Source organism: Heterodontus francisci, chromosome 24 (assembly GCF_036365525.1).
Source record: "Heterodontus francisci isolate sHetFra1 chromosome 24, sHetFra1.hap1, whole genome shotgun sequence".
In the NCBI taxonomy this organism is placed as follows: domain Eukaryota; kingdom Metazoa; phylum Chordata; class Chondrichthyes; order Heterodontiformes; family Heterodontidae; genus Heterodontus; species Heterodontus francisci.
In genome coordinates this window covers 24,742,012-24,756,444 of record NC_090394.1, presented here as the reverse complement: position 1 = coordinate 24,756,444, position 14,433 = coordinate 24,742,012, and the positions used below count along the sequence as shown (strand labels likewise).

At 45.1% G+C, this 14,433-nt stretch overlaps 1 protein-coding gene across 1 annotated transcript in view; it reads right to left on the bottom strand.

Moving 5' to 3' along the window:
* Positions 1-14,433, bottom strand: part of slc29a4a (solute carrier family 29 member 4a) — a 168,834-nt gene that overhangs the window by 140,112 nt on the left and 14,289 nt on the right. The window contains exon 3 of the mRNA XM_068056811.1: positions 7,343-7,494. The gene's annotated coding sequence lies outside the window, so the exon portion shown is untranslated. The remainder of the gene's footprint in view (positions 1-7,342; positions 7,495-14,433) is intronic.

Genomic DNA, 14,433 nt, shown 5'->3' with positions numbered 1-14,433 from the left:
ATTTTTTAAAAAAGAACAGAGCAGCAAAGATGACCACGCAGGAATTTGCACATGAAAAGCCAAAGGCCAACTGGAGACAAAGGTAATTGCCCAATCTAGCCAGAACAATGTGGGTGCTCTCTGATTAAATTACCGTGAATAGCTTTGTCAGTGTTCATCGTCAAAAACTATCGACACCCATTGACTTTGAAAAAGCCATACAACCACCACACCCACCCCCACCAAGTATGTTTACACAGCTTGAGAGGAGAACTTTGAACTTAAAAAAAAACCTAGAAACTGCTACTTCAAACAAAGAGGTGGTCACATGACATGACTACCTGTGTAACTCAGAGTTTGTGAATTGTGTCTCAGAAAGACTGTAATTGAACTCCAAGAAAGAAAGCATCCCTTTCTCTCTCCAGCAAAGTCCCAGGGAAGCCTCGGTGGCAGCTACTAAGCCTCAAGACTACAGATCCTTAAAGGCAACAACCAGGGGACACAGATAAAGCCCCTCTCCTGCCTTCCAGAATCAGAGATGCGAGCCCAAATTTTGCTCCAGCGAGGACTTCAAGACTTCAATTTCAACGAAGAACTCTGGGACTTCCTATTTAAATTCCATTTTTATTAAGGACTCTACTTCAACCTCCCAATTCTGTTTTTTCCCTCTGTATCTATTTGTGTGTGTGTGTGTGTGCCTCTCATATGAATGTGAGTGTGGATGTGTCATGTATTTTAGTAATTTTAACCCCTTCCTCACCTGGTCATAATAACAGTTTTGCTCTCCTTATTTAAAAAGAACATAATTGTGTTAGAAGCAGTTCAGAGAAGGTTCGCTCGACTCATTCCGAGGATGAAGGGCTTATCTTATGAAGAAAGGTTGAACAGCTTGGGCCTGTACCCATTGGAGTTTAGGAGAATGAGAGTTGATCTTATTGAAACGTATAAGATCCTGAGGTGAGCTGATAGAGTGGATACCAGGAGGATGTTTCCTCTAGTGGGGGAGACTAGAACTAGGGGACACAGTTTAAGAATAAGACATCTCCCTTTTAAGACGGAGAAGAGGAGAAATTTTTTCCCTCAGAGGGTTGTTAGTCTATGGAATTCTCTTCCCCAGAAAGCAGTAGAGGCTGGGTCATTGAATTTATTCAAGGCTGAGTTAGATAGATTTTTGATAGACAAGGGAGTCAAGGGTTATGGAGGGCAGACAGGAAAGTGGAGCTGAGACCACATCCAGATCAGCCATGATTTTATCAAATGGTGGAGCAGGCTGGACAGGCCAAATGGCCTACTCCTGCTCCTAATTCCTATGTTCCTATGTCAAGTTTCAAATGATCATCTGAGAAGTACGCCTGATCAAGGATAGTCCCAAAGGGGCTAGGATTATAATCCACCACAGAACTTCATTATCCAACGAGAGCTTTGTAATCACTCCATTACTTAACAGTTAATCAGATATGTGGCCAGCTCCCTGGATACCTTGTACTGAGAGGGTTCTTGCCTATGGCAATCACAGCAACTGTCAGGATGCTGAATTGGATCCTCTCATCCTGGAATTTAAAAAAACTCAGGAGGTTGACAGAGTGCGGTATTCAGGAGCACAATTGCAATACCATTAGCTGAATGAGCTGGGGTGCTGCCTAGCAACAGCGGTGGTCTGAAGAGACACATAATTAGAATGCACAATGCTATCAAAAGTCTGGACTGCTTGCTGATTGATAAAAGAAAATGAACAGCCAAAGGCAAGTTTAAAGAAATAAAATTCAATTTTAAAAAAAGACACAGGTAAATCCAGTATATATCCTCTGCTAGTTTGTTTGATTATGGTCTCAAGCTGACCAGCAATCTGGAGGGAGTGGAGGAGGGAGGAAGTAATGGAACTGTGTAAAATATTAGAAGAAAACAACCAGTGGGCAATGGCCAAATAGTTGCTGAATCTTTGACTGAAAGGGAGGAGGGTGAGAAAGAGCTGTAAAGGACAGATTGGCTTCCATCAGCTGTGAAATGTGTATTAAGCCTGGAGCTGATCGTCATTTGCATTGCCCAAAGATAATGTAAAATTCTGGGGCTCCGTTATTGCAGTCTCCTGCACTTCTGTCCCGATCCAAAGGTATGACAATCACTTTGGAACAGTGGAACGATTGGACAAACCCGATCACCACTCAAATCTGGTAGCCTAGCCCAGCCCAGTCCTCAACCAACTGAGATCTTAGCCTGCAAGGGAGAAGGGTCATCACATGACACAGCAGCTGTGTGCAATAACACACTGAGCAACATAATGATCGGAGGTGGCTTCTCCTCCACTACACAGTAAGCAATTTGTAATCAGAGCTGGAGACAGCACAGATCGGAGAGCAGGCACTAATTCGCAGGGCGGCACTGAGCAGAAACTTGAATGGGTAAGTCAGTGCATATAGTTCTTCGCTCCCTTCTAATAGCTAGTGTAAGAACTGCATCGACTCAGACTTGGAACAGGCCCCCTCCAATCTCTCCGCAGTCTCTCCCTCCCCATTCGCTTTCCCTCCTCCTCTCTCAATCTCTCTCCCCCCAAGACTCTCACCATCTCCTCAAAGTCTTTCTAGCCTCTCGTTCTCTTTATATCTCTGTTTCTCCTCTCAGTCACTTGCTTTGTCTCCCATTCTCAGTCTCACTCCTTGCCTCGGTCGATCTGCCCCATCTAGATTTTTTTATATTTCAATCCCCAGTGTCTCTCTTCCCCCGCCAGCCCCCCGCCCCCTCTGTCTGCCTCATTATTGCTTAAGGAATGTTACTTTGTGTGTGGAGGGAGGGAAGTGAACTTTAAAGGAAGGGAGAACACAATGTCAGGCAAACCCCCCACCTACCAAGACTGAGGCACACATTATTTTGCCACATGAACAAAAACTTAACATTGCAAGCCCTGACTGGAAGGATATTTGTATAGTACTAGACAATATTGAAACAATAGGGGCCCAGCAGTTGCTTCCTCAAAACACAAAAGTGGTCAGACCAGTTTTGCCCCGTGACTAACTGGCTGTTGCAGAGAATTTGATCTTCCAACAAAGGATTTTGAAGACAGACAAAGCCGTGTGCTCATGGAGTAAAGATCTCTCCTGGAACTGAAGCAAGAAGACCTCTCTCCCACCTGCTTCCATCTCCTTCCCACAGAACTGAATCTTGTGAAAACACGTGAAACTCAAAGAGACAAAGGTTTCCTATGTGAACAAGGTTTTAAGAAGATAATTGGGCCCCAACGAAAAGCAAGACTACTTACTAAAGGACTACAGTGAGCTCGAAGCACCGTAACAAGATATAGCCTCAAACTGTTCCACCTTATCTTTTCTGTTCCTATCTGCATGTGTATATCATGTGTGGATGATAGCGTGGGCACATTGTATATCCATAGGCGTGAACCGTATTAGAGTTTAAGATTTCATAAATTTCATCTTTCTTCTTTAAACCACAGAAAGCCTGTCTGTGATCATTTCTTTGCCTTATAATTGGAAAGTTGTGAACAAGGATTCACAAAGGGGGAGCTCAAAACAGTGTGTTTAAAATTAAACCCTGTTATAATAAGACCAGGTGAAGATAGTAACAGACCCCTAGACACCTTTCGCACCTGGTCGTAAAAGCTGGAAGACTGATATAACAAAATTGGTTAAGTATTCTTTCAATCCATTATTTGTCTGCTGGAGGGTAGATGCCAACAGTAATGGAACACCTTGCAGAAAGCGCCAATACTATGCAGAATGTTATGCCAAAAAGGGATCTTATTCTTCCACACTCGAATGTAGGTACATGCAAATATGATCTGAATTGCTTTTATGCATATTCCCTCTGTTTTCCTTCATTTCAGCAGTTCTGAGCTCCCCCAAAGCTCTGGTCAAAAAAGAACAAAGAACAGTACAGCACAGGAACAGGCCATTCGGCCCTCCAAGCCTGCGCCGATCTTGATGCCTGCCGAAACTAACACCTTCTGCACTTCCGGGGCCCATATCCCTCTATTCCCTTCCTATTCATATATTTGTCAAGATGTCTCTTAAACGTCGCTATCGTATCTGCTTCCACCACCTCCCCTGGCAGCAGGTTCCAGGCACTCACCACCCTCTGTGTAAAAAACTTGCCTCGCACATCCCCTCTAAACTTTGCCCCTTGCACCTTAAACCTATGTCCCCTAGTAACTGACTCTTCCACCCTGGGAAAAAGCTTCTGACTATCCACTCTGTCCATGCCGCTCATAACTTTGTAAACCTCGATCATGTCGCCCCTCCACCTCCGTCTTTCCAGTGAAAACAGTCCGAGTTTTTCCAACCTCTCCTCATAGCTAATGCCCTCCAGACCAGGCAACATCCTGGTAAACCTCCTCTGTACCCTCTCCAAAGCCTCCACGTCCTTCTGGTAGTGTGGCGACCAGAATTGCACTCAATATTCTAAGTGTGGCCTAACTAAGGTTCTGCACAACTGCAACATGAATTGCCAATTCTTATACTCTATGTCCCGACCGATGAAGGCAAGCATGCTGAATGCCTTCTTGACTACCTTATCCACCTGCGTTGCCACTTTCAGTGACCTGTGGACCTGTACGCCCAGATCTCTCTGCCTGTCAATAACCCTAAGGGTTCTGCCATTTACTGCATACCTCCCACCTGCATTATACCTTCCAAAATGCATTACCTCACATTTGTCCGTCTGCCATTTCTCCGCCCAAGTCTCTAACTGATCTATATCCTGCTGTATCCTCTGACAATCCTCATCATTATCCGCAACTCCACCAACCTTTGTGTCGTCCACAAACTTACTAATCAGACCAGCTACATTTTCCTCCAAATCATTTATATATACTACAAACAGCAAAGGTCCCAGCACTGATCCCTGCGGAACACGACTAGTCACAGCCCTGCATTCAGAAAAACACCCATCCACTGTTACCCTCTGTCTTCTGTGACAGAGCCAGTTCTGTACCCATCTTGCCAGCTCCCCTCTGATCCTGTGTGACTTCACCTTTTGCACCAGTCTGCCATGTGGGACCTTGTCAAAGGCTTTACTAAAGTCCATATAGACAACATCCACCGCCCTTCCCTCATCAATCATCTTCGTCACTTCCTCAAAAAACTCAATCAAATTAGTAAGACACGACCTCCCCTTTACAAAACCATGCTGTCTCTCGCTAATAAGTTTGTTTGTTTCCAAATGGGAGTAAATCCTGTCCTGAAGAATCCTCTCTAATAGTTTCCCTACCACTGACGTAAGGCTCACCGGCCTATAATTTCCTGGATTATCCTTGCCACCCTTCTTAAACAAAGGAACAACATTGGCTATTCTCCAGTCCTCTGGGACCTCACCTGTAGCCAATGAGGATGCAAAGATTTCTGTCAAGGCCCCAGCAATTTCTTCCCTTGCCTCCCTCAGTATTCTGGGGTAGATCCCATCAGGCCCTGGGGATTTATCTACCTTAATGCTTTGCAAGACACCCAACACCTCCTCCTTTTTGATAATGAGATGACTGAGACTATCTGCACTCCCTTCCCTAGGCTCATCATCCACCAAGTCCTTCTCCTTGGTGAATACTGTTGCAAAGTACTCATTTAGCACCTCGCCCATTTCCTCTGGCTCCACGCATAGATTCCCATCTCTGTCCTTGAGTGGGCCAACCCTTTCCCTGGTTACCCTCTTGCTCTTTATATATGTATAAAAAGCCTTGGGATTTTCCTTAATCCTGTTTGCCAATTACTTTTCATGACCCCTTTTAGCCCTCCTAACTCCTTGTTTAAGTTTCTTCCTACTGTCTTTATATTTTTCAAGTGCTTCATCTGTTCCTAGCCTTCCAGCCCTTACAAATGCTTCCTTTTTCTTTTTGACTAGGCTCACAATATCCCGTGTTATCCAAGCTTCCCGAAACTTGCCAAACTTGTCTTTCTTCCTCACAGGAACATGCTGGTCCTGGATTCTAATCAGCTCACGTTTGAAAGACTCGCACATGTCAGATGTTGATTTACCCTCAAACAGCCGCCCCCAATCTAAATTCTTCAGTTCCTGCCTAATATTGTTATAATTAGCCTTCCCCCAATTTAGCACCTTCACCCGAGGACTACTCTTATCCTTATCCACAAGTACCTTAAAACTTATGGAATTATGGTCACTGCTCCCGAAATGCTCCCCCACTGAAACTTCGACCACCTGGCCGGGCTCATTCCCCAATACCAGGTCCAGAATGGCCCCATCCCTAGTTGGACTATCTACATACTGTTTCAAGAAGCCCTCCTGGATGCTCCTCACAAATTCTGCCCCATCCAAGCCCCTAGCACTAAGTGAGTCCCAGTCAATATTGGGGAAGTTAAAATCACCCACCACTACAACCCTGTTACCTTTACATCTTTCCAAAATCTGTCTACATATCTGATCCTCTACCTCCCGCTGGCTGTTGGGAGGCCTGTAGTAAACCCCCAACATCGTGACTGCACCCTTCCTATTCCTGAGCTCCACCCATATTGCCTCGCTGCATGACCACTCTGAGGTGTCCTCCCGCAGTACAGCTGTGGTATTCTCCTGGTACCACCTGGTACAGTGCTACCACGTACAGCAACTACTTGTATTTATATAGTGCCTTTAACATTGTAAAAGGTCCCAAGGTGCTTTACAGTAGCATTATCAGACAAAATTTGACATTGAGCCACATAAAGAGATATTAGGATAGATGACCAAAGGTTTGGTTAAAGTAGTAGGTTTTTAGGAGCCTCTTAAAGGAGCAGGTAGAGAGGCAGAAAGGCATAGGAAGGAAATTCCAGAGATTAGGGCAGAGACAACTGAAGGCATAGCCGCCAATGGTGGGGTGAAGAATACTGGGGATGCACAAGATGCCAGAATTCAAGGAGTGCAGAGATCTTGGAGGGTTGTGGGGCTGGAGGAGGTTACAGTGATAGGGACGAGGCTACAGAAGGAATTGATCCCAAGGATGAGAATATTAAAAGCGAGGCATTGCCAGATGGATCTGGAGGATCCCAGGTTCAGTTTGTGCTGTTGGCTGACCTCAGCTGGGCAGCAACATTTAACCTCAGTGTCGATAAGCTAGGAAAAAGAAAAATTCACTCGGTCTCACATTCCTGATTACTATCCATGGGCCCTGATGAAAGCACAGTTTCTAGACACCTGCTAAAAACAAGTCTGGGTTTGGCCGTCAACCCTTACCTGGTTGCAAAGTTTGCCAAAGGTCACCACCTAGGGTCACGCGTGAAGAATAGCCTCTTGGTACTGGATGATGGATGGCACCTGTGTGACCTTAACTGGCAGGAACTAGTGCCTTTATAAAAGGGAAGGAGGGAAAGGTGTTCTGACTCATGTGTCACACCATGTAGGTTAAAGTGTGCAGTAATAAGTATTCACTTACCTTTAAATACCTCGCTATGCCTGTTCAACTTTGTGTTCAGAAAGTCCCTGGTCCCTATTCTTCATTGCCACACGTTTGCTCAGGGTTGACAGTTTGGATGCTTCTTTCAATCCCTTTTCTTATTTGTTAATGGCAATCGTCCAGCTGGTGCACTGCAGTAGAAAATAAATAAGTTATTGTTAAATATTTACTTATTGAATCTTGTTGTACTTAGGTTCTGGTACATTCAATTCCTTTGCTTTCCCTCTAATATGTGATTGAGAGTGAAGTAATCAGAAATATTACTGGTGTGCCGTTCTACCTGCAGTTTAAGATTTCTTTTATTAAAAACCTCACTCACCCTCTTTTAAATGGCAGGAAAGAAATTTGGAAAGACCTGCAATTGACACTGATTTTTTCCATATTTTGTGATTAAATTAAATTTAATGTCAATTTGTTCTGTAGAAGTTTGCAAGCAATGTTCAATTTGCAATGTTTGACAGCCATAAAAAGGAAATCAAATAGCCATAGCTCTGTGGGTGTATCTACCTCACAGGGACTGCAGCGGTTCAAGAAGGCAGCTCACCACCATCTTCTCAAGGGCAATTAGGGATGAGCAATAAATGCTGGCCTAGCGAGCAACACCCACATCCCATGAACGAATAAAAAAAAAACATTTATCAACCAGTTCCATGCATGGGAGAAATCCCTCTTCTCCTTCTGTTGGTACAAATTGGACACTATTGGGTTTAACTCAATATATCTATGCACTCATGAACAGGGCTTTCTTAAAGGGATTCTCGACGATGTTAGAAATAACGTTTTAGAAAGTCATCAAACTTAGAAAAATCCACAAATCTGATCGCAGTTGGTTATGACCTCAAAGGCCCTGAATCATGTGACTCCCTGAGGGGATCCGATTCAGAAATGTTTTAACTATGTTGTCCATTTACTATAATATTAGGGTCACTACGGTTGATAACTGCTTTTCACTGCCTCCCAGAAGTTTCCATTTTATGTTGCTAAGTATCTGAGGGCAACAATTGAGGGCAAAAATATTGCACGACAAGTCAGGCCTTGCCTGTTGTTCCAGAATCACACACTCATCCGCATAAAAGAACACTTGATACTTACAAACCTATAAATTAGGAGCAGAAGAGGTCATTCAGTCCCTCGAGTCTTCTCCGCCATTCAATAAGATCATGGCTGATCTGTTTGTGTCTCAAATTTCGCACTCCCATCTACCCTCGATGTTGCAATAGCTAACTGGTTTTAACTACCACAGTAATCTATCGCTGTGCGGTTCATGCTGTTAAAAGCCTTAAGTCGGAGAGCCTCAAACCAACTTCCACTAAATATAAGTCCTGCAAATGCAACACTAAATATGATCAGTCTGTCAGTTTACCCCTCTACTAGGGCATGTATAGGCAGTTTTGACCAGTGCTTCACTGGATTTGAACACATGATGCTGTAACTAGATGCAGAGTAGAATATCTTCAATATCCCAAAATATCATCTTTCACCTGATGAACAGAAATATGTTTGGCTTGAGCACATTTTTTTTCATTCTTTGATAGGATATGAACATAGCTGGCAACACCAATATTTGTTGTCAATTCCTAATTGCCCTTGAGAAGGTGGTGGTGAGCTGCCTTTTTGAACTTCTGTAGTCCATCTGGTGTAAGTACACCCAGGGTGCTGTTAGGGAGGAGATTCCAGGATTTTGACCCAAGACAGTGAAGGAACGGCGATATAGTTCCAAGTCAGGATGGTCTGTTACTTGGAGGAGAACTTGCAGGTGGTGGTGTTCCCATACATCTGCTGCCCTTGTCCTTCTAGGTGGTGGAGGTCGCGGGTTTGGAAGGTGCTGTCTAAGGAGCCTTGGTGAGTTGCTGCAGTGCATTTGTAGATGGTACACACTGCTGCCACTGTGCATCGGTGGTGGAGGGAGTGAATGTTGAAGATGGTGGATGGTGTGCCAATCCAGCGGCTGCTTTGTCCTGGATGGTGTCAAGCATCTTGAGTGTTGTTGGAGCTGTACCAATCCAGGCAAGCAGAGAGAGTATTCCATCACACTGCTGACTTGTCCCTTGTTGACAGGTTTTGGAAGACAGGAGGTGTGTTACCCATCGCAGAATTCCCAGCCTCTGACCTGCTCTTGTAGCCACAGTATTTATATGGCTGGTCTAGTTAAATTTCTGGTATGACCAAACTGAAGCATTTGTGTCTTAAGATTTAGCATAATTCCCAAGGCATCAAAAAAATTAGCTTCCCTTAAAGAAAAGTCTCAGCATAAATTGATTCAATTATTGAAGGATTCCTCAGCTTGTCTCTGACTAGTGTCACTGGCTGGAGATATCCAATTAATTCAAACAGAAACATCTTGTGGGACTTGATCAAATATCTGCTTGAATGGATCTGTTTGGTCCTTTTTTGAAGGTATTCATCAACCTGTTCTGTTCAAATTGGGGAGTGTATCTGAAGCTTTCAGAGAGAGATTATCACCCCAGGTAACTTTTTTCCGTGTTGATCAAAAATAAGCAACCACGACATAAGAATATTACTTATATCGTAATTTAGCACTACAGTTGCAAACTATCTATGACTTTCTGCTTACTCAGGGACATGGTTAAGCTTAGTAATTACTATAAATGCCATGTAAGTTTTGCAGATAACATGCATTGGCATTAAATGGATGATATAATTGTGACACTAGAAGGAATATCATTAACAGTAGACAAGTTAGTCTAGCAATAATGAGGGAATTACTGAAGAAAAACAACTGAAGGCTGCTAGGTACCAAGGAGTGTGTCTTTGTAAATTATAGATTAGAAAAGATCCAGCTGTTATTGCTAGCTTCCTGCCAAAACCCCGCAGAGAAGACAAAGAAGATTCGGGTGGCATAGATGGATCACAACAGGGTATAACAAGTGAGAGTATACTGGTTTAGTGTAAACCTTGGACTTAGGACACTAGAGATCAGCCTCAAATGGCATCCAAAGGTCCATCCAGTGGGCTGACCAGGCGTGGATGTGTGGGACTTGTATAATTGATGCATTAATGTTCGATAAGTCAGAAACTACATCCTGTATTTCTTGATAAAGTACTAAAGTAGCTGCAACTAGATTCTTGGAGCTATTAAGATAAGTGGCACAGTGGTTAGCACCGCAGCCTCACAGTTCCAGGGACCTGGGTTTGATTCTTGGTACTGCCTGTGTGAAGTTTGCAAGTTCTCCCTGTGACTGTGTGGGTTTTTGCTGGGTGCTCCGGTTTCCTCCCACAGCCAAAGACTTGCAGGTGATAGGTAAATTGGCTGTTGTAAATTGTCCCTAGTGTAGGTAGGTGGTAGGGAATATGGGACTACTGTAGGGTTAGTATAAATGGGTGGTTGTTGGATGGCACAGACTTGGTGGGCCGAAGGGTCTGTTTTAGTGCTGTATCTCTTTAAAAAAAAGCCAGAGTGGCTAAAGTATAGTTATGTTACTGCTAATATTCATTCCTTTGCTGTTTAATAATTTTTTTATTCATTCACACAGAATGGGAGTATCGCTGGCCAGGCCAGCATTTTTGCCAATCCCTAACTGCCCTTGAGAAGGTGGCGGTGAACTGCCTTCTTGAACCACTTCAGTCCATGTGCTGTAGGTACACCCGCAGTGCTGTTAGGGAGGGAGTTCCAGGATTTTGACCCAGTGACGATGAAAGAATGGTGATGTATTTCCATGTCAAGATGCTGTGTGACTTGGAGGGGAACTTTCAGGTAATAGCGTTTCCATGCATCTGATACCCTAGTCATTCTAGGTGGTAGAGGTCGCTGGTTTAGAAGGTGCTACCGCAGATGCCTTGGCAAGTTGCTGCTGTGCATTTTGTAGATGGTACACACTGCTGCCACTGTGCGCCAATGGCGGAGGGAGTGAAGGTTCATAAGTGGTGAATGGGGTGCCAATCAAGCACACTGCTTTGTCCTGGATGGTGTTAAGCTTCTTGAGTGTTGCTGGAACTGCACTCATCCAGGCAAGTGGGGAGTATTCCATCACACTCCTGACTTGTGCCTTGTAGACAGGCTTTAGGGAGTCAGGAGGTGAGTTACTTGTCACAGAATAACCAGCCTCTGGCCTGCTGTTGTAGTCACAGTATTTATATGGCTGGTCCTGTTAAGTTACTGGTCAATGGTGACCCCAAGATGTTGATGGTGGTGGATTCGTTGATGGTAATGCCGTTGAATGTCAAGGGGAGTTGGTTAGATTCCCTTTTGTTGGAGATGGTCATTCTGTGGCGTGACTTTGCCACTTATCAGCTGCACATGGACACGGCCTGGTTCAATACTCGAAGAGTTGCAAATGGAACTGAACACTGTGCAATCATCCTCACTTCTGGCCAATGACAGAGGTCATTGATGAAGCTCTGTCTACAGCACACCGTTTCTGCTGTTCAGGTAGCATGTAGTCCTGTATTATAGATTCACCAGGTTGGCACCTCATTGTTTGGTAAACCTGGTGCTACTCCTGGCATGCTGTTCTACAATCCTCATTGAACCAGGGTTGGTCTCCTGGTTTGATGGTAATGGTAGAGTGAGGAATATGCCAGGCCATGAGATTAGAGATTATATTGGAATACAATTCTGCTGTGGCTAATGGTCTGCAGCACCCCATGGATGCCCAGTTTTGAGCTGCTAGATCTGTTCTTAATCTGTCTCAATTAGCAGAGTGGTAATGCCACATAACACAAAGAAGAGTGTCCTCAGTGTGAAAATGGAACTTTGTCTCCACAAGGACTGTGCGCTGGTCAGTCCTACCAGTCCCGTCATGGACAGATGCATCTCCAACAGATAGATTGGTGAGGATGAGGTCAAGTAGGTTTTTCCCTCATGTTGGTTCTCTCACCACCTGCCACTGGCCCAGCTATGTCCCTCAGAACATGGCCAGCTTAGTCAGTAGTGGTACCACCAAGCCACTCTTTGTAATAGATATTGTAGAGAATAGAAGAATAGTGGTTATGTTACTGGACTAGTAATCCAGAGGCCAGGATTAATGCTTCAGAAATACGAGTTCAAATCCTGCTGCGGCACCTGGGGAATTTAAGTTCAGTTCATAAATAAATCTGGAACAAAAAAGCTATCAGTAGTAGTGACCATGTGACTTGTGGACTGGCCTATATGTGACTCCAGGCCCAAAGCAGTGTGGTTGCCTCTTAACTGCCCTCTGAAATAGCAAGCCACTGAGTTAAGGGCAGTTAAGTGTGGGCAATAAATGTCGGCCTTGTCAGCAATGTCTGCATCCTGTGAATGAACAAAAGAAAGTCCCCACGCAGAGTAAATTCAGTATCCCTGCTACCCTCAGTGCTTCCTCCACTGGTTTTTGAGAAATAGATGTTGCCAGTGTGAACTGCAAAGGGTGGCGGGGGTTGGGGGTGGTAATGCCTATATGAGCTCATACAAAACTTTGCTGCTCTTATCCTAACTCGCACCAAGTTCCCTTCACTCATCACTCCTGAGTTCTCTGACCAACAGTGGCTCCTGCTCCAGCAACACCTTAATTTTAAAATTCTAATCATTAGGTTCAAATTCCTCCATGGCCTCGCCCCTCCCGAACTCTGTAACCTCCTCCTGCCTTACAACCCTCCAAGATCTCTGCACTCCTCTGATTCTGACCTTTTGTACGTCCCCAGTTTTCATTGCTTCACTATTGGCAACTGTGCCTTCAGCTGCATAGGCCCCAAGCTCTGTAATTCCCTCCCGAAACCACTCCCACCTCTTTACCTCTCTTTCTCCTCACTTAAGATGCTCTTTAAAATCTATCTCTTTGATACAGCTTTCAATCACTTGTCACAAGATCACTTTATGTGGCTTGGTGTCAAATTTTGTCTGATAACACTCCCGTGAAGCACCTTGGAGTGCTTTACTATATTAAAGGCATTATATAAATAAAAGTTGTTGTTGGGGAGAGGTGGGGCGAAGGAAAGTGCTGACATGAACTGGGTTTGGGAGAAAGATATTACTACTGTGTGCTGCAGGGGAGGGCAGGGTGGGGGCTGAGAGGCAGTGGTGGGGTGGGGTGGGGGGGTTCTGCCTATGTGAACTGTGTTGGGACAGTGGGGGTGGGGAGGGGGCTGCAGAGAGGATAGTGCCAGCATGATCTGGGAGATGAAAGCAGAGTACCAGTTTTCACGCTGGGGGAATAGCGTGAAAGCAGACGCACAGCTTTAGAAGAGAAGAGTGTCAGATCAGACTGATGATGGAGACACGAAAAATGTGAACTGGGAGAAAGGGGGAATAGTGCCAGTTTGAATTGAAGGAGAAAGAGAGAACAGTGCCAGCATGAGCTGGGGGAACTGGAGGGGAAGAGGGCATAACACATCTGTAGATGGTTTGGCGAGGACAGCGATTGTGAGGAAACTAATGATCTGCTTGGACTGTTGAAAGCCCTAGGTACACAGAAACGAACGTCAATGGAGGTGGAGGGCGGGGGAGGGGGGGGGGGAGGGGATGTAAAATTGCATGTGATGGTGTCAGCTCTGCCCCCCGACATCATCACACCAGGCTCGAATTTTATGAGTGGCTGATGGGGAGACACGTAGGGATGGCACTCATGTTTTCAAATGAGCAATTGCCAGCCATTTAAGATAGTTAATGAGGCAAAAGACTGGGATTTTACAGGCCCCTCCAGATTTAGCGATAAGCGCACAGGGAACACAGGGCATCAGAGCTTCGGCGGGTTTTAAAGGGCGGCAATGGGGTGGCAGCTGTTGGCATTGCTGCATTTGGCAGCTGTTGAGTGTGGCAGTTTTCATTCATAGGTAGAAAGGGGTTGGAAGCCATTGATCTGGGCTTGAGTCCCCTTTGATGCCACTGTGCACTATGGTCCTTGAGAGTGGCCTGAGGTGGTTGGGGAGGGGGGTGGGGTGGTGGAAGGTGGGATGGGCCAGGTTGCAGCAACTACTGGCAGGGTGGCCCAGTCTGAATGGCAGTGCCATGGGCGTTGTTCATGCCGGAGGAGGGTCCTCCAGTGAGGAGGAGCAGCAGAGAGGGAGGGAGGTGTGGATTTCTTCTGAGGATGATGAAGGGTTCAATGTTGAGAGGACGCTTGCAGGGATGAGTGCTACAGTAAAGTACGTTT